Consider the following 21,057-nt stretch of genomic DNA (forward strand, 5'->3'; position numbering starts at 1 on the left):
TAGAAGAAAGGGCAGAGTGATATGCAAATAGCCACTTCCCAACAGCAACATTCCAGTCAGGAGGTACCCAATACCTCCACTATCCAATATCCAAAGATAACTTCCCATCTAATTTAATTTTACCCACTCACTAATTCATCATCTAACACCTAACATGAAGCATGTTCACCAAAAAAAAAGAGTAGTAAGAGAACAAACAGATGCTTGAAAGCACTAACCTGGTGCTTTTTCCAAAGTGGATATTCAATAAATGGTGAACACAAGAAAGTGTATATGAATGATACCGATACAGAGTGTCCGACAAAACATTCCAAGATGCTTACTCCCTGATGAGAAGTACTTTCTGCTCCACTCCAATTAGCCTTTGGCATGAGGAAGAATAGGGATAAGGGAGGGGGGCATCCACAAATATCTAGATTCAAAGTTGTCCTTAACGAAATTAACATCCAAGATGCCAACTTCACATCAAAAGACAGACAAAAAGCTACCAACATTTATACCTATCCACTCAAAGTAGTTTCCAGAACACTGATAATCAGGGTTCTCAGTATATTCTAATCACCATGGCCCTTTAACCATTAAAACGGGTTTTTATTTCTTATGCTATTAACAAAGGGTTAAGTAGGTTCTTTCTATCGTATTTGCTTGGGGATCCTAAATTCTGGTATAAACAAATGATTTCCACACTTCTGGAAAGGTCCTGATTGGGCTAGTCTGTTACTTTTAGCATAGTCTTACAAAGGCTTTTGTAAGATTCTTTTTAAGCTCTTAAAGAACTTAGGCAAAATTCTTTTGATAATTTTTTTAGATCATCTCCAGAGTTTACATATGTTACACAATGATTCATGCTGATAGGGGGGAAAGCACATTTTATTTCCAAAAGGCTCCTTTCACCGAAAGCTGTAATTGCTAACATATCTGATATTGACTTCCTGCATAAAACAAAAAACAAAGCAACAAGTATAATCATAGGTCTAAAAAGAGAGATGTATAAAGAAAAATACAGAGTGCTCAGTTTGGTTAGCCAGACAAAGAGAAAGAAAGGATGGGTCCAGAGGGGCAATCTGCACATTTGGTAGCTGCCACTGGAGACCAGGAAAGACAACTTGTTCACTTTGTGAACATCTGTGTGTTGAAGAGGGATGGGAAAACTGAAAGTAAGAAACATTAAAAGAAAACTCAGCCTAACTACAAGGAGATAATCTGTGATCATCAGTCTGGAAAGCTCAGAAAATGTTTCCTAGAGAGGCTGTGCAACCTCTTGAGAGACAGCAAATCACTTGAGAGAGATTTAAGGATATTTGAAGGCAGAGCAAGTTAAAATGGTCAAATGGTTCTACTCTACTAGGAGATTATATCTGAGTATCAAAAGGATATTCCAGTCCTATTTTTCTAAGCTTTCAGCTACCTTATAAAACCTAAATCACTCCTTTAATAAGCGATAAAAATAACAAATGCTTACCACATATAAAAACATTAACAACGATATGAGTAAGCAATGAACCAAAAAATGCAACCAACATCTCTGACATTTAAATAAGAGCACTGCCAAAGTCACTGTTTGAGACCCCAATTCTCAAAGCTAAACTTTAAGAGCATTCTCACACAAACTCCAAGGAAAAGATCACCAGTCAACTAGTAAGGAGATTTGCCATTCTCTAGAGGGATTCCTAACTGATTTTCCTTTCTGATCTATAACCACAGGCTACAGATAAAACAAAATGGCTTTCAGGTAACACAAGATAACAAACTACGAGAAGGAACCAAGGGACTAATCAGGGCATGAACTGTGCCTGGACTGGGGATTACCCTCATCTAGAAGAATTAAAGTAACTGAGCTAAGAGATCCCCCTGACATCAAACTCCAGACACTTCTAAATAAAAGTGGCAAAGCTGGAACTATTCAACCTATATCTCTGGAGTCTAAATCCCTTACATTTAAGAGGTCACATTCTTCTGAGATCCAAAATCCAAACGGTGTGAGTCCTGTCCTCACACCATTAGAACTGCTGGTGAGAATTTTACTTATCAAAGCCCCATTCAAAGGAGTAAACTCTCCAGTTAGAGGCTCTTTAAGGTAAAAATGGGTATAGAGAATGGAGATCATATTTTGGGTTTATATTTTGTATGTTACGAAAAACTATGGTTGACTCTAACATTAATTAAAATAAAAATTCTCTGGTTGACAAACTTGATTTTTCTGCCTTTTGGGGGGGGGGGGGCACAACCTTCCCCGCCCACTATCTGATATTCCTTGCCTAAAAACCCAATCTTCAGAGCACTGACAAGCTCAGAGGAAAAGGCCTAGAGGTGGCACAAGGATGAACCAGACATCTAGATTGTGTTCAAAGTGGGAGACAATTCTAATAAAGTGACTCCACCCACCACTGCCCTTCCTGAGCCCATTATCTGCAGAGAATCAAAGGGTCTGGCTATAAATGTGGGTATTCAAAGGCCCTGTAAGCTCCCTGGTTGTGTATATGAACAATACAATTAACTGGTAAGAAATGTAGAGGGCGGGGGAAGAGCTCTGCACATCTCTAAATCCCGGCTTTCCTATCCCTTCGAAATTCCTACACAGTTAAATCCCCAAAGGTATCTATTGCTCCTCCATAACAATAAGTGAAATAAATGTGCATTTTTTTCTAAACTGGTCTTACTAAGAAAGGTAACCTCAACTCATTTTTATCTTGCCAGTACCAAATTTTTAAAATTCAGCCTTTTTTAAGAAACAAATGAATATTGGGGGATATCAGGACACCTCAATTTAAATGAGATCTTTAGGGCAGACCCTGGTTTGGGAGCTTAACTTCACCATTTAGTAAAGGCTCTTAAACAAATTACGACATTGATCTCTGTCCTGGGATAGTCGTAAAAGAAAAAAAACAAAACAAAACAAAACAAAAAACTTTCACCAAAGCATTGCAACACATGTGGGGAATATAAACTGCCAGCCATGTTGCTCCGCATACACACTCCAGTTCAATGTTTGCCTGGTCAGGCCCAGCTCTTTTCCAGACCCCCGACAGCCCTGTGGTCAGTGCAATGAGCTCTTCCCCAGTGAACCAAGCTATTGGATGCTATGGTAAATGGAGCAGGAATTTAAACACCCAGTATCTTTGCTACCTTCACTTTTTTTTTTTTTTAACCTTCCTTAATTAAGAACTACATCTTGTACCTTACCTATGATAAGCGTATCACATTGTTGTACCCTGATGTCACACTGATCTTAAAAACATTGCTTTGCCCATCATCCTCTTCTCAAAAACCTTTTAAAGTCAGACAATGTGTATAAGATAAAGTTCCAGCTCCTGAGCCAGAATTCAAGCTCACTAGTCGGCTTCAACTGAACTACCCACTACTCATTTTGGAAGAAAGTTGTGGAAGCACAAGCTTTAGAAGCAGACAATCAGGAGTCAGCATTCCAGCTCTACCACTCACTACTTATGTGATCTTGAGCAGGTTACTCATCTTTTGGATTTTCTGTCTTAAAAACAAGAATTCTCTTTCTTGAAGATAAGAATAACAACAACTACTTTGCATCACTAGAGAATGAAAGAGAGAGCACAGCTTGTGGCACAGAGTAAGATGCTCAGAAAGTATTGCTTTCCTCACCAGCTCCAATCCAAATGATCTGTTCTGTCTTCCTGGAAACTCTCCCCAGCAACTCTGCCAGTTTTAGGGCCATACTTCGCTCTAAGGCCTAACTGAAATCCCTTCTCTACCATGAAGCCACTCTGGCTCGTAATTATTTTCCCCTCTGAGCTTCTATAATTAATTCTGATATTCGAAGCCAATAGATCTAAAATTGTTATTCTTCTCTTAGGTGCCACTCCTCTATCTCCAATGAGTCTACAAACCCAAGAGCAAAGTTTTTACTAATTATCAGCCAATCGCTAAGTGTTCCATAAAAAATACTTTGAAGATAATACCACTTCCCATATACACTTGAACAAATCTCCCCCATATCTTGAGGAGTTTTTTTTTTCCCCCAAGGGTAATCGTTACTGAATAAATGAAAAAGGAAGCTTGTATCTACATAGTCACAGGGCAACTCTCAGACAAGCCAGCAGAGTCCAGGAGGCCTTTACTTCACTCCCTGCATTCAACAGGCTCCTCTTGAGCTCTTGCTTTGTGCGGTCCTTAATGCAGCACTGGAGACAGACTATGGAGCAATTGGGTCTCTGTCTCTGATCAGCTTTCTGGAACCTAAACCATTTCTGATTCTTTAGAAGCCCCTGTTTCTGAAAAATCTCATTATTGTGAATGGAGTCACCCTCTGAAAATATTACTTGGAGGAAAAAAAACAAAAACAAAAAACAATAATGTAGTCATTTGGGTTTTAATCTTGTGGCCAGGTCAAGATGGCCAGTCCAAGTGTGTGCAGGTAAGAGATAGCTCAAAATTGTCCTGTAGATGAGATAATGACCTCTTTCCCACTCCCAAGACCCACGTCCCAAACAACAGAAACACCTGCATAGGGATAAAATCAAGAACTAGACTAAGGCAGCATTCAGGCAAATTTTCTCACTTCGTGAAGAAGGTGCCAAAGTTGTTTTCTTCATGTTCAAGTAACTGTAAACCACATTCATACAAAGATCCCGGGAAAGTAATCCCTTCAGAAACACTTGAAAATGTTCAGTCTCTTGAATTCTACTAAATTACTAAATTCTTGGATAAGGTAGCACAAACATTGGCTAAAGTGTATTCCATTAGTCTTGAGTCCCTTAAAAATACATCTTTAATATTTGGTGCACTTTAGGAGAAGGGCAAAAAAAAAAAAAAAAAAAAAAAGGAGAGCTAATCGTTCACCAATAGTCTCAGTTTAATTTGTTGAAGTGATGGAATGCAAAGTTAATTTTCCTTTGTTTGAGTTCCGTGTGTGTGTGTGTGTGTGTGTGTGTGTGTGTGTCCCTCGAGGAGCCCGCCTACAAGCCAGCCCAGCTCCAGGTAAGGGCTCGGCGGCAGCGCAGCTCGGGGGACCCCGGGGAGTCCCAGGCCCGCCCGCCGCGCCCGCCCCGCCCGCAGCCTCCGCGTCCCGCAGCCCTGCGCTTCCCCAGACCGGGGCTCGCTGCTCCCCACCCCCAACTGCGCGGCCCCAGCCCGCCGGAAAGCCGAGCCCGCCGCGGCCGACCGCCCGGGGGGCAGTCCCCGCAGCCCCGCGGCGCTGCCCACGCCCTGCCCCTCGGCGCCCGCAGAGGCCCCCCGAGTGTGGGCGCCCCGCGCGGATACTCACAGCGCTGGACCTCGGCCGGGGCCCGAGCGCCCAGCGGCGGGGAAAGGCTGGGGCGGCAGCGGCGGGAGGGCGCGGGAGGGCGCGGCACGGCGGCCCCGGCGCCCCTCCCGGGGTGAGGGCACCGACCCCTGCCCCCCGCCCCCCCCGCCCCAGCGGGGAGACCGTCTGGGGGAGCCGGGGCGGCGGCCGGACGCACCTACCTCGGAGCCCCCCAGCCAGCCCGGGCGCTCGCACCGACGGGGGCTTGTCTGGAGCCGCGCAGCCCGGGGGAGGAGCCGCTCCGGGAGAGAGGGCGGTGGTCGGGCAGGCATCCGCGCCCGGGGCTGTGGCCGGGCTGGAGGGAGACGGGTGGGAGGGAGCACGGATCCGAGCGCAGGGGGCGTGGAGGAGGTGTGCCTCCACCCGAGACGGAGAGGGTGGGCTGCCGGAGCCCGGTGGAGGGGTGTGCTCCGAGGCCCTGGAGGGAACAAGGAAACCGCGCTGAGCGTACGGAGCGGGGAGGGGAGGGGAGGGGAGGGGAGGGGAGGGGGGCGACCCGGGCTGGGGAAATGGGGGTGGGGGGCAGGTTGAGGAGCTGGCCCTCCAGCTGGACGGCCCTCACCTCGGCACCATCCGAACAAGAATTGTCTGGATCTGGAGCAAAGCACAAGGGGGTCTGAAACTTTATGTCATTTTCTCATACACACGTGACCCCCCTGCAGTCCAGATGGTTTCAATCACTGGAGGAAAAAAGCGGCTCTGCTGGTATGCATGAAAAGCCGGAGTTGGGAGAGTCTGGGAAAAGCTGCCTGTACAGCTTGCCTGCCTTCAAACAAACCGATGAGCTCTTTCCGTTCTCCCAGCCCTCGGCCTGGGGGAGCCCTGCAAAACCCAGAAAGACATCACGAGAAGCTACATTTGGAACTGCAGCAGTGGCAGAGACACTCTGAAAGCGCTAGGGTTCCGAGGAGTCTGATCTGCACCAAAAGTTCCAAGGGCATTCGGAGCTTTTGTTTTAAATACTCCATTTAGCTCGCAAAACCCAAAACTAGAATAGGGTGTCATTAAATAAGCAATGGAATACTAGCAGTGAGAATCTGTGATTTATTAGTGGAATTCTGAAAGACATCGTTAACTCAGTGTGACAATCCACTTGGAAAAGAATAACGCAAACCACTTAAAATCCAAACCCAGACATACTTGGTGGGATGTTAGGAAGCCATGTAACCCAATTTCCCATCCCATGAACCACTAAAAATAGACCTTGATATTGTAATGCATAAAATTGACTTTCACAAACCTAGTTTACGATTTGAAGGAGCAAATGCGCATGAATGAACATAAACAGGCTATGGCCGAGACATGTTTCAAAGCCCAAGCCAAGCTAATTCAATTATCACATATCCTAAAGAGGGAGTTACTCAGCTGCAGGACAAGCATCAAAAATAATGGGGATTTTAAGAGATACCTGGAAATAACTGAATTTCTTCATGATAGAAGAGAAATAGTGGCAAGAAACAAACTCATAAAGGCTATTATTGTTCCTTGGCCCAAAAAGGATATTAACATAAATTACTAGTACTAACTCTTTATCTTAGTAATAGTAGTACCAAAGGATACGTTTGGCCTTTCTAGCAGAAGGCCTTTTACACCGCGTGACACAGTTGTCTGTGTGTGAAAAATACATTAGTACTTGGTCAAGTGAATTGGTTCTCCACTAGGAAAACCCAAGACTTCTGTTGTTGAGGCCCACTGAGAAATACAGGTGATGGTCACCTGGGTATCTCAGTGGTTAAGCATCTGCCTTTCGCTCAGGTCGTGATCCCAGGATCCTGGGTTCAAGGCCTGCATTGGGCTCCCCTCAGGGAGCCTGCTTCTCCCTCTGCCTATGTTTCTTTCTCTCTGTGTCTCTCATAAATAAATAAATAAAATCTTAAAAAAAAAAAAAAAGAAAAGAAAAGAAATACAGGTGATAACCTGAAATGGGGTAAATCAGAACAAGTTTTACTCCAAATTCAAAATCTAGCAATGAGTTTCTCCTCTAGTTCAGTGAAGCACTTGAACCCCTTCAGGAAACCAAGGCCATATATAAATGGACTCAGCCTTCTCCAATCTTCAGTCTCAAATTAGGGTGGTTCTATCTTCCACAAGCAACAAGAGAACTCATGGAGAAGAATCCTGAAGGAACACAAGCAACAGAATTCAACAACCTTCCAGGCAAATTCCACCTGCAGCTCCCTAAGCTCTTTAAGGAGGTTCATAAGTTTCCCACTTGCAAAACTAATAAAATCCTATCAAAATCCTGTTTTTCTTGTGACTGACATCTGTAAAGAAAGCATCAAGGTTTTCTTTCCAGCAGAGCCAGGATAGTAACTCTTTTCACCTCTACAACCGCTGCCACTGCCTTCTGTGCGCTAATGCAATGTAAGAGAGCAATAACAAGACGCAAATAGCCGTTCCTTTTGCTTGCCAGTACTATTGCAAATTATGCATAGAACTTGTTTGATTCTTAAGAAAAACTGTAAGTAGATCTGCTCTTTCAGAAAGAAAATTAACATCCCTTAAATTTTCTAAATACAGCCTAAATACTATCTTGAGTCTAACTCCACTAATGTATTAATCTTAATACTGGCCAAAATTTTATTAGAGACACTGACATCTGAACCGTTTTTAGTGCTGTTTTAAATGGTGCTAATTAAGTAATTTGCATTAATCTAATTCCACATCACTTGACAAAGCTAAGGGAGACGTAAGCTCTGTGATGCCTGGGACCAGTCTGTCTTGCCAATAATTATACCGTATGTGCCTAGCATAGTGCCCAGCATGAAATAGGTGCACAGTAATACATAGATGCTGCCTGAGTAAATGAGAGGTAAATAAAACCACTCCCCATAAGGTTACAATCCTTTAGAGGCATGTGACTTGTAAACAACAGAATGAAATAACAGCCTTAAGGAAGGATACTAGCAACAGAAAAGAGGAAGAGGTAATTAGCATTAGCTGGCTTTGGGCTTTACTCACAATATATATTCAGAAATGTTCAGAGACTGCTACAAATAAAAAGCGTTTATAGGAGGAATTTGGTCTATTTAGTGCCTAATTTAGGGATCTCACAGATACACATTCCCATGTCCCCATTATGCAGTCCCCTCAACACAGAGCCAAGACAAGATTTGAGCATAAACATCCTGGCTCTAATTTGGAGAGTATGAATGCTGTTCCTTTCATCCTCTCTCATACATCTCCTCCACCCCCAAGCCATTTCCTCTGTACTGTCTTCTGTCAGTCTAATGAAAGTTTCCTAATCTTTAGAAGCAGTAGCTTTGCTTCTCTTTGTGTGGAGAAATACAATATGCTCTGATTACATGGTTATATTCCATACAGATGCCTGGCAACACATCTTATAGCTAAGAGTCTGTTTAATATTTTAACTTTGAGGGACTTATGATTCAACTATTTTGTTATATACCAAAATAGCACTTGACATCACAGAGATGGACTTTACTTCCTTTTTCTATTTTAAATCCTGCACTTAAACATAGTGAGTAGTTTGGGTTTTCTGGTTCATAGATTTTGCTTGGGTGTTTTTTTTTTTTTAAATATTATTATTCTTTGAGGGACAAAGTGGTTAAGATTTTTGAGGAAGTCTTTCAGGTTTGCAGGTCTAGTACTCATGAAGCAGTTATTTCCTCCCATGTAATGTACTCTGCCTATAATACTCTAAGTGGTCTTTTTTTTTTTTATTTTTATTTATTTACGATAGTCACACACAGAGAGAGAGGCAGAGACATTAGGCAGAGGGAGAAGCAGGCTCCATGCACCGGGAACCCGACGTGGGACTTGATCCCGGGTCTCCAAGATCACGCCCTGAGCCAAAGGCAGGCGCTAAACCGCTGCACCACCCAGGGATCCCTCTAAGTGGTCTTAATCAAAGGGGCAATGGGGGGCTCATTTATGCTTCATGATCCAAAGAACCAGGTTTCTCTAAAGTAGGCAAGTGGGCAAGAATGGTGGCCCAAATCACCTTTAAGTTTTCTAGGGCAAACTTTTCCACATATCATTTCATTTTTTTAAATTATTAATAAAAATAGTACATTTTGCTTAAATAGCTAACCTTAAGTGCTAAAGATTGAAATTATCCTAAAATGTCTTTTAGAGAAACTAATTACTAATTATTAATCCATAACCTCAACAAATACTATTTAATCCAATCCTGCTTTTTTTTTTTTAAGATTTTATTTATTTATTCATAGACACACAGAGAGAGAGAGAGAGAGAGAGAAAGGCAGAGATACAGGCAGAGGGAGAAGCAGGCTCCATGCAGGGAGCCCGACGTGGGACTCGATCCCGGGTCTCCAGGATCACACCCCAGGCTGCAGGCGGTGCCAAACCGCTACGCCACCAGGGCTGCCCCAATCCTGCTTTTCATTCCCCCTACATTTGAGTAGAACCTCATTTCTAAAGCACCCCATATTTACCCTTGAACTTTTTCTATAACCTTTAAGACTTACAGCCAGCTTCAACATAAAACAACTCTGATCTGTAATCTCCAGAAGCCCAGCATGACTCAGAAGTAGCTACCATGACTTAAAAGGGATGACTTGTCATTCCCTTTGGCTTTTTACTTTCCTCTTTTCCAAGACCCTCAAAAGGCAAATGTGGCTTACAGTCACATAGATGCAACATCAGTAGGAGCACCTGGGTGGCTCAGTGGTTGAGCATCTACCTTTGGCACAGGTCGTGATCCCCGGCTCCTGAGATAGAGTCCGGAATCAGGCTCCCTGCAGGGAGTCTGCTTCTTCCTCTGCCTATGTATCTGCCTCTTTCTGTGTCTTTCATGAATGAATAAATAAAATCTTAAAAAAAAAAAAAAAAGGTAACAGTAGTAGTATGAATGCTTGTAACTGGTTTTTGCAATCAGTACAGCTTTAGAGCATACTGGACCACTAGTTCCTGATGCTGAGAGCCCTTTGGAAATCATCTAAGAAGCTTGTCAGAAATACAGATTCTGGCTCTAGTTCCAGATCTACTGAATTAGAATCTCCGAGGTTAAGAAACACTACACTAAATTAATTGTAAGCTCTCTGTCAGTTCTACATAGGCCAATTTTCCCTTAGAGGAAAGCCCCTCTCTCACCACACACTCACACAGGCATCCCAAAAGGAATCAAGCAAGATATTACATGAATTGAAACATAATATAGCTCTTCCCCTCATAATAAGCAACCTTCCTTAGGCACAGTTGCCTTTACAGCCCACCTCTAAGAGAAAAAAATCCTTAAAGTAAATGTTTAAAAAAATAATTCCTACTAACCAAAGTTTAACAAGATTTTAAAACATATTATTGAGGAATCAACATGTTTTGTTATACAAATACGGTGGCACTAATAGGCTACTGAAACTATTGATTACATTTCTATCTTTTGTAATCAAGTAAAATAATCCATAACAACTGGCTCACTGTATATTCTGTTAAAAGCTACCTAGTTTTTTTAATTGTAGGGAATAAGAAGCACAGAACCTCAAATTGTGTGCAAAATTTTTTTGACACTGTGACCTTAAAAACACACTAAAATATATAGATATACATGTAAGATATGTACCTGGTTGGAAACAAAAAACAGTATAAAAGAATATACAGAGTCTTCCTTGCCTCTCTTGTCCTCCAATTGCCCTCTCTTCAGGCAATCATTATAGTTTCTTGTATATTCTTCCAGAGATATTCAAAGGGAATGCACAATTATTTATACATGCACAATGCATTTTGGGGAGAAGAGGTCCCTACCCTGTAACAGATTATTAAAGAGATTTGTATTCTCAAAAAAAGATAAGAATTACCACTCTAGAGCAAGGCTAAGGATTCACCCTCTACTCCAGTCCACAGGTAGGATTAACAGAATTGCAATCTTCAGTTTGCTTACAAGTATTACGATGCACAACTCCAGACTACAAATAGCTTCAGCGAGCAATGCTGGTTAACATGCAGATGTGGTTATGAAATGCCACATCTGTTTGTAAATAACTTCCTTTTTATGTTTTTCTTAAACAAACCCTCCAATGAATAGTTCCTTCTGTTACTGTGTTAACAGACTGACAGTGAAACTCTCCAAAGACAGTAGACATTTTTCTCTGAAAAATTTTCTTTTGGAGGGATCCCTGGGTGGCGCAACGGTTTGGCGCCTGCCTTTGGCCCAGGGCGCGATCCTGGAGACCCGGGATCGAGTCCCACATCGGGCTCCCGGCGCATGGAGCCTGCTTCTCCCTCTGCCTGTGTCTCTGCCTCTCTCTCTCTCTCTCTCTGTAGCTATCATAAAAATAAATAAATAAATAAATAAAAAATTAAAAAAAAAAAAAAAAAAGGGGGATCCCTGGGTGGCTCAGCGGTTTGGCGCCTGCCTTTGGCCCACGGCGCAATCCTGGATTCCTGGGATCGAGTCCCGCGTCGGGCTCCTGGCATGGAGCCTGCTTCTCCCTCTGCCTGTGTCTCTGCCTCTCTCTCTCTCTCTCTGTCTATCATGGATAAATAAATAAATCTTTAAAAAAAAAAATTTTCTTTTGGAATCTAAGAACGATTATATTTATATATGCATAGAATTTAAGAAGGAAAAGTAACTTAGTAGTCCTGATAGGAATAATTAATATAAATTACAAAGTTATTAATAAAGACCTTAAGAACCATATGTTTTAAGATATATGTTATTTTTGTCAAGATAGTAAATCTCATTTGAATTTCAGTGATTGGGACACCTGGGTGGCTTAGTGGTTGAGCATCTACCTTCGTTCACCTCAGGGCGTGATCCTGGGGTTCTGGGATAGAGTCCTACATTGTGCTCCCCATGGGAGCCTGCTTCTCCCTCTGCCTATGTCTCTGCCTCTATGTCTCTCATGAATAAATAAATAAAATCTTTAAAAGAAAAAGAAATTTCTCAGTGGTTATTATTTTCTTAAGTGTTATAATTAGAATTTTAACATAAAGCTACAAATAAGTTATTAATTTATTAAATTATTCTTTTTCTTTCTCTCTCTCAAAAAAAAAATTAAAAAGGGGGCACCAGCATGGCTCAGTCCATTAAACATCCAATTCTTGATTTCAGCTCAGATCATGATCTCCAGATTGTGAAATCAAGCCCCACATTGGGCTCTGCGCTGGGCATGGAGCCTGCTTGAGACTCTCTCTCTCCTTCTCCCTTTGCCCCTCTCTACCCTCTCTCTCCCTTGAAGAAGAAGAAGAAGAAGAAGAGGAGGAGGAGGAGGAGGAGGAGGAGGAAGGGGAAGGGGAAGGGGAAGGAGAAGGAGAGGAGGATGAGGAGGAAGAAGTTGTTAAAGTATTGAAGGGCTAACTGAAGCGAACTGTTTCACTTACCCTCTTGTTCAGAGTAGAATCTGTTTCCTCCACAGAATACCTTGCAGTGCCTTTCACTACCCCCCTTCCTAAGTGCATGAGAGATAGATAAAATCAAGTTTTTTTTCCTATAATCAGCTTGTAAAAAGGTCCAATCTGACCTAGGTCCATTTTTTTTTAAGATTTTATTTATTTATTCATGAGAGACACAGGATACGGGCTCCATGCAAGGAGCCCAATGTGGGACTCAATCCCGGGTCTCCAGGATCACGCCTGAAGACAGCGCTAAACCACTGAGCCACCCAGGTTGCTCTGACCTAGATCTATTTATTTTTTGTTCTTTAATGCCATTTGGGGTTTTATTCCAAATACCAGGCTATTTATTATTTATTTAAAGCAAATATTAGGATAGCTTGACTGATGATGCTGGGCAGGCTGGACCTGGAAGAGAATAAAGAATAAGATGAGATACCAGCTGCTCTTTAGATGGACGGGAAACAAGAAAAGGCTCAAAAGGCTGGAAGGTCTCCTCAGTTTATCTATTGCCAAATGATCCTTTTTCCTCCTCTCGGAGGCTTGAAGATAATTTTTGGTTGGAAGAAAGTAAGGTCTAAATATTTGCTGATTTGAAACACTAGTTCTTGATCTTTTTTAAATGACATCAGTTTTAATCAAATATCCCCAGATTACAGGATGATTTATCTTTGTCCCTAAAGTTCACTGAATTTCACCCAAAAAAGCATCCCTGAAATAAGAATTGTGAGAATGTGATACCTTCGATCATTTTCCATATTACTTCCAAAAAAAAAAAAATGAACCTATAGAAAATGAGAAAAAAAATAGCTATAGCTCTTTGTTTCTTTATTCACTCAACAAAAATTTATTAAACATTTGCAAAAAACTGTTTTGACATCATGTGGAATAAAAGAGAGTAAGTCACTTAAGCAAAGGGATTGCCTGAGCTATGAAATACTAACTTTAAGAATAATGACTGCTTCTCATTTAACTAGAGTAACAGAGGCTAAGAAGACAGATTAGGTGGAAAACAATTTAGCGGTTCCTCAAAAAGGTAAACATAGAACTACCATATAACCCCACAATTCCAGTACTAGGTATACACTGCAAGGATTGAAAACAGGTATCCAAATAAATAATTTGGATATATATATATATATATATATATATATATATATATATATCCAACTGGATATATATCCAACTTTCAAGTCATCACAAGAGCCAAGATTTAAGGGCTCAAATCTGGGTTACAGATGCATTGGAAGCTGTCACTCTAAACTTGTGTGTGTGTGTGTGTGTGTGTATGCATGTGTGTGTGCGTGTGCACGTGTGTATGTGATTTACTACCAAATGTGATTTATTAAGAGCCTCAGCTTTCCAGCATGCAGATTCTTTTTTTTGGATAGATTCTATATGAATTTTCATAGTACTATTCACAAAAGGTAGAAACAACCCAAGTGTCCATCAACAGACAACTTGATAAATAAAATGTAGTGTATTCAGATAATGAAATATTATTTGGCTATAAAAAGGAATGAAGTACTGATAGATCCTACAATATGGATGAACTTGGAAAACATTATACAAGTGAAAGAAGCCAGACACAAAAGGTCACATATTATGTGATTCCATTTATATGTGCCATCCAAAATTGGTAAATCCATAGAGCCAAAAAGATTAGGGTTGCCAGGGGCTAGAGGGAGAGAGAAATGGGTATGGGGTCTCCTTTGAGGGTGATGAAAACGTTTTGGAACTAGACAGAAGTGATGGTTGCACAACATCATGAATATAATTAATGTCATTGAACTGTAAATTTTTAAATGGTTAATTTTTATGAACTTATACGAAGTCCACCTCAACTTTTTAAAAAAAATGTAGATATGGGTCTGTGGTAGATACAACAAATGCTTACTAATATTTTTCCCAGTCCCAGAAGTTTATATGTTCCACTCACCCTGCAGTTAGGAGGGCCATATGACTTTCTAACCAACAGGCTGTGAACAAAAATGACACGTGTCACTTCCAGGCCAAAGTATTTAAGAATGAATGTAGGGGCTCCTGGTTGCTTCAGTCAGTAGAGCATATGACTCTTGCTCTTAGGGTCTGAGTGTAAGCCCCATGTTGGGTGTGGAGCCTACCTTAAACAAACAAACAAACAAAAAGAATAAGAGATGTGTATGCCTCTCTTCTCTAACCAGAAAACTCTAAAGCCATGTAAGACAATGGGGCAGAATAGGCCACTAATGCCAAACATGTTGTATGAGTATGAAATAGACTTTTATTGTCTTAAGCCACTGAAATTTCAGGGGTTGTTACTGCAGTGTAAGCTAAACCTATTCTGATTGACACAGGAAGGCCAGAAAAGCAATACTAAGAAATTTGAATCTTACTCTAAAGGGAATGGAGAGACCATGTTTTTGAGGAAAAGAGTAACATGATGTGCATTTGAGGAAAATAATTCTGGATGCAGTGCACAGAGTAAGTTGGAAACAAAGGTAGTCTTCAGCCTGATGTTCATCAGAAATCCCCTGAGAACTCTAGTCGTCTTTCAATTCATTTATATTTCTATAAACAATAAAATATGTGTTCTCGGGAGAAAAATCATCTGAGGAGTTTGTAAAAATGCAATTCTGTAGTCCAGGATATCTCTAGAGATTCTGATTCAGCATCTCCAGAGGTAGGGTGTAGACACTCATAACTGAAAAAAGTTCTTGGGAGATTCTAGACTACAGGTTAGAGTCAAGGAGAAGATGTCTACTAACTAGTTCAGTAATGACCAATATTACATACTTAGCAGATTCAAATAAATAGTATAGTAGAATAATTATTTTCTTGGGATACCTGGGTGACTCAGCAGTTGAGCACCTGCCTTGGGCCCAGGGCATGAACCTGGAGTCCCGGGATCGAGTCCCACATTAGCTCCCTGCATGGAGCCTGCTTCTCCCTCTGCCTATGTCTCTGCCTCTCTTTGTGTCTCTCATGAATAAATAAATAAAATCTTTTAAAAAAAGAATATTTTCTTGACAATTGTAATGATAAATACTTAGGGAGTTTCTGTTAAAATAGTTATGAAAAGGTTACTCATATTAACATTTGAATAGTCATAGCTATGACTTTGAAAATTTGAACATCAGAAAGATGGGAGTGACAGTTTGTATGTGTCTACTCTATTGCTAAGTGGTAGCCTACCCCAGCATCACTAATAGGCTAGGGAACATGGCTGACATACTAGAGTCAGAGGACAAAGCCATCCTCAGTCTCTGGAACAGCCAACTTCTTCCCAGCACTCACATTTATCTTATTCTCCTTTCTTTCCTCTTTTCTTTTCCTGCAGGATAAACTTGCATTCCATTCTGTCTTTAGTTCCTTCCTCCTCACTGAGTATTTAACTCATCAACCAACTTTCAAGTCATCAAGACTTCAAGAGCCAAGATTTAAGGGCTCAAAGTCTGGGTTACAGATGCATTGGAAGCTGTCACTCTAAACTTGTGTGTGTGTGTGTGTATGATTTACTACCAAATGTGATTTATTAAGAGCCTCAGCTTTCCAGAAGGCAGATTATTTTTTTTAAGATTTTATTTATTTATTTGAGAGAGAAAGAGAGGGAGAGAGAATGAGCCAGGAGGAGGAGCAGAGGGAGAGGGAGAAGCAGGCTCCCGGCTGAGCAGGGAGCTTGCCGTGAGGCTCCATCCCAGGACCCTGAGATCGTGACCTGAGCTGAAGGCAGATGCTTAACTGACTGAGCCACCCAGGCACCCGTAGCATGCAGATTCTGATATCGTGAAGAAACAGATCTTTTGCCAACCAAAATTCAGTTTTGTAAAAACAAATCTTCAGAGTATCTCAGGAAAAAGATCTCTGATAAATAGCGTTGAAGTTGAATGACAAAAAGTACCTTATCATTTCTGAAACCCTACTGAAAGGTGCAAAGCAAAGGGACAGGCTTCACTATAAACCTCCTCCCAATACTGACTACTGCTCAACAATCCTTTTTACTATTATTAGTGATTTAGATTCTTTTCTTGCTTTCCATAGCAATTGTTCCAAGCCTGTATATTTTCAAAACTTCTAACTAATTACTATCACCAGGTGGCTTGCCTTTACCGCTGAAAAAGCAAAGGTGTGATTCCCTCAACATTCCTCTCCTATGTCCTTTCCTATGCTTTCTTCCCTATTCCTTTCAAAGAATAACCTCCACTCTGTTGGATCTTCTGTTTCCTGCATCTCATGTCTTCCTCTTTCTTTTTCTACCCTTTTTTTTAAATAGCCTCCACACCCAGCATGGAGTCCAATGTGGGGCTTGAACTCACAACCCTGAGATCAAGTCAAACACTTAACTGACTGAGCCACCCAGGCGCCCCCTTTCTATCCCTTTTGTAAGCACCTACTCCAATAGTTTTCTGAGAAAGGGTGCATAGGACGTAAAAATTGTTTTGATACTTGGCAAGGCTGAAAATGATTTCAAACTATTCTCCCACTGGACTGACAGTTTAGCTGGATATTGAATTCTAGGTAAAAAATATTTTTGATTTAGATTTTACCTTTTTTAAGTTTTTTTTTCAGATACTTATTTGAGAGAGAGAGCACACATAAGCACAAAAGCATGCTAGTAGGGAGAGGGGAAGAAGGGGTGGGAGAAGGAGAGAATCTCAAGCAAACTGCACTAAGTGTGGAGCCTTTCATGGGGCTTGACCCCACAACCCTGAAATCATTACCTGATCCAAAACCAAGAGCTAGACACTCAACCAACTGGTACACCCAGGCACCCCCAATTCAGATTTTAGAAGGCATTGGACACATCCTTTCTAATATTGCAGCTAAGGATGCCCTTTTTTTTTTTTTTTTTTTGACTCTGGAAGCTCATAGGATCTTTTTTACCTAAAATTTCATGATGATGTGCCTAGGTTATGGGTACTTTTTCTAACACTGTTCTTTTTTTTTTTTTTTTTTTTAGATTTTATTTATTTATTCGAGAGAGACACAGAGAGAGAGAGAGAGAGGCAGAGAAATAGGCAGAGGGATAAGCAGGCTCCATCCAGGGAGCCCGACGTGAGACTCTATCCCGGGCCAGGTCTCCAGGATCAGGACCTGGGCTGAATGCGGCACTAAACCGTTGAGCCACCCAGGCTGCCCTCTAACACTGTTCTAAGGCACATAGTAGGCCTTTTGATATGGAGGCTTATATCCTTTATTTAGTTCCAATAAATGTTCTTATTTATTTTTATTAATTTCCTCCTCTAATTTTCTCTAATTTCTCTTTCTAGAACTCCTATTTATATGTTAGACCTCCTGGATCTCTTAATTGTTCATCTCATTGTCTTTTCTCCTACCTGATGGGGAAATCTTGTATATTTTTCCTTCTAGCTCTTCTATCAAACTTTATATCTTATCACTGGCTTCAGGCAGTCTATGCTCCAATCTCATAAATAACTTGTCATTTCCCGAAAATGTCAAGAAAGTTAATACTTTTGATAGACCCAATTCGAAGGTCACCTCTTCAGTAAAGACTTCTCCTATCACCTCTTCGGTAAAGACTTCTCCTACCTCCAGGGAAAATGAATTACTCCCTCTCTGTACACGCAAGGCACAATTCATAGCCCATAACACCTGTTCCTGAGTATTGTTCACCATAACCCAATTTGTTGATTCTTCTAGAATACGTATCTCTCTTTTTTTTTTTTTTTTTAGAATACGTATCTCTTGAAGGCGTACCCATCTTCAACATCTAGTAAATGGTAATTACCCAATTAATAGCTGTTATATTACAGTAATTTCTGGGTTTTTATAAAGATTTTATTTATTTATTTATTTATGTATTTATGTATTTATGTATTTATGTATTTTAGAGACAGAGAGAGTGCATGAGAGTAGAGGGGCAGAAGGGCAGTGCATGGGGAGAGGTGGAGGGAAAGAGGGAAAGGGAGAGGGACAAGTAGACTCTCTCCACTGAACACAGAGCCCTACTTGGGGCTCAATCTCAAAGACCCAGAGATTCTGACCTCAGCTGAAACCAAGAGTTGAGCACTTAACCGACTGAGTCACCGAGGCGCCCCAACAGTAGTTTCAAAAGAATATAGAGCATAAATATTTGACTATGTAATCATTAGCTAAGTAAAGAATGTAACCAGAAACCTAACCCACTAGGAAAAGTTACATAAGCGCACCTGTGGATACTTTTAATCTTAAAAGATGATTGTTTTTTAAATAAACATTCCAAATCTTATCCAAAGGCACATTCTTCGTAGTCATTTACACATATGCAAATTCAGAATTTAAAAAGCTAATTTATTTATAAATCATCTGCTAACTCAAGCAGGCACCTGAACAGTTCCTTAGAATACAGAATATATTTGTTGTTTGGAATACCAAAAATAAAATAAAAAAGGCAAAAAGAGATTTCTTTAAAATGTATCATCCATATAAAAATGGTAATTTTTTCCAGAAATGTTAAGTGATTAAAGAATAAGGAGCAGAAAGACACTCCTGAATACTAACTACTGCTCAGCTACTTAAGGGCATTACAAGGCTGAATAAAGAATGTTCATTCGTATACAGGGATTTAAGCGCTGTTATGGGCTTTTTGTTTACTTTAGTTTTGGTTTGATTTTCTTTTTAAAACCATGCCCAAATGCCAAATCTTACATTTTTTTTCTTTTCCTGTTGAACTGATGCTATGTTAAGATATAAGCACAAACATCTCATAAGTGTTTTAAATCCATCCAATTGTTTGAGAAGGCATACGTGCTGGGCCAATGAAGCCAAAACATTAGAGCTAGGAATTTTGATGAAGATAATAATTGCTTACAGACCAGCTTGTTTTAACTTGCTGAACAAAGAACACAATTTTATACCACATTTTCATCACAGGCTTCTTCTCTGCATAATCACTAGTATAATCAACACTTTAAAAAGGGAGATTATCTGCAGGTTAAAGAGTAAGGAAGTTATCAATTAGATTCCATCATCTTTAAAATTTCACTTACTCAAACTTTATATTAATTAAAGAATTTTTTTTTGCTAGCCTAAGCACTGTTTTGAATCTTTACAAACCATTTGTTTAGTGTGCACAGCATAAATCTAAGAACAAAGACACTTGGTTAATTTCTAATGCTGCCCTAGATGGCTCTATAGAACTGGATATGTCAATAATTTCTTTGTGCCTTAGTTTACTTCTAGGACATCCCAAATAGCTGAGCACTTCCATCTTTCTCACACCTGAAAGCTGCATTCAGGCTCTGTGCCTATGTCAGGAGTAACTCTCTCATTCTTTCTCCCATCAAGTTACTTTCATCACTTGCAGGTCCCTGCAATAATTTGATATTCAACCAATATTTGTTAAGGACCTACTCTGTGACAGGCAGTGCAGTGGAGGTGAGGACGAGGCAGGTCTCTGCGAGGACAGTATTACTAGTTTCCTAACAGAATTATCTCAGTCATTCTGCTTGTTTCAACCCAACTCTGGATTTCCTATTCTTTACTCCTCTGGAATATATAGCTGGAAGTCCTAAAAACTAAGCTGGTATAGATTCACAGGATTGAGCTGAGGCCGTCAGCTGGTAATCAGATTGTTTCTGGGCCAGGCAGTCTGGGAGTCAACATGGTTTCAAGACAGAGATAAGAAGTCATTGAAGGGACCAATGTCCCCAATTCACAAGACCAAGATAACTCTTTGTGCATGGTACCAGTGGTGACCCCAGCTTTGCTGAATCATTTTGCCCTCATAACTCCAGCCCCTAAGACAGAACTCTCTGGACTCTGGACTATGTTGACTTTTGATTCCCTTAATGCAGGGAGCCATTCATCTCAACACATAAGTCTTCAGTATCAGTTGTGTAGAAGCAGGGCCATGTCTTCCAACTATGCCTGAAACCTTGTAAATTACAGAGAGAAAGGGAGGGTGGGAAATGAGGGACCTGTGTTGTCCAGAGTATCAAGGCAGACCTTGAATTTGAGCCTCCAAACCTTGGACATATGCTTATCGTTCCCTATTTACCCTTTCCATTGGTGTTATATGACAATCTCTTATACTCTTTGTCTCTGATATGTTGCTTACTCTAATCCTTGCCACTCAGAAGTCATCGTGTTCTGATTCACAGCCTTGTTCTGATTTCGGATCAGAACAAGAAGACTTAAATTCGCTCATACTTAACTGCAGTATCTCAAGTTATTGTATCTTTCTGTATTCTAGATTTCTCACCTTTAAATTAATACATTTGCCATCACATTCTCTTAAAGATATTTATATTTAATTGAAATAACATGCATTCTGGGATCACAATAAAACTATAATATGCTCCTGTATTCCTAACTATGTAATGAGTATTAAAAACATTTAGAAACAAATTTAGTCCCTCAAAGAAATAAAAGTTTTGAGTAATTTATTTTTTAAATATAGTATCTACCTCACTTCACAAAATATTTCGAAAATGTTATATGAAAAGAAAAAGAAAAATATTGTAAGTAAACCAAGTAGAACATACTCT

At 40.5% G+C, this 21,057-nt stretch overlaps 1 protein-coding gene across 2 annotated transcripts in view; it reads right to left on the reverse strand.

Moving 5' to 3' along the window:
- Window positions 1-21,057, reverse strand: part of DENND2B (DENN domain containing 2B) — a 163,545-nt gene that overhangs the window by 140,654 nt on the left and 1,834 nt on the right. The window contains exon 2 of one of the 2 annotated variants that reach the window (XM_038568990.1): window positions 5,437-5,693. The exons of the other annotated variant lie outside the window; for it this stretch is intronic. The gene's annotated coding sequence lies outside the window, so the exon portion shown is untranslated. The remainder of the gene's footprint in view (window positions 1-5,436; window positions 5,694-21,057) is intronic. 2 annotated transcript variants of the gene reach the window in all.

This window comes from Canis lupus, chromosome 21 (genome assembly GCF_011100685.1).
Source record: "Canis lupus familiaris isolate Mischka breed German Shepherd chromosome 21, alternate assembly UU_Cfam_GSD_1.0, whole genome shotgun sequence".
Taxonomy (NCBI): Eukaryota; Metazoa; Chordata; class Mammalia; order Carnivora; family Canidae; genus Canis; species Canis lupus.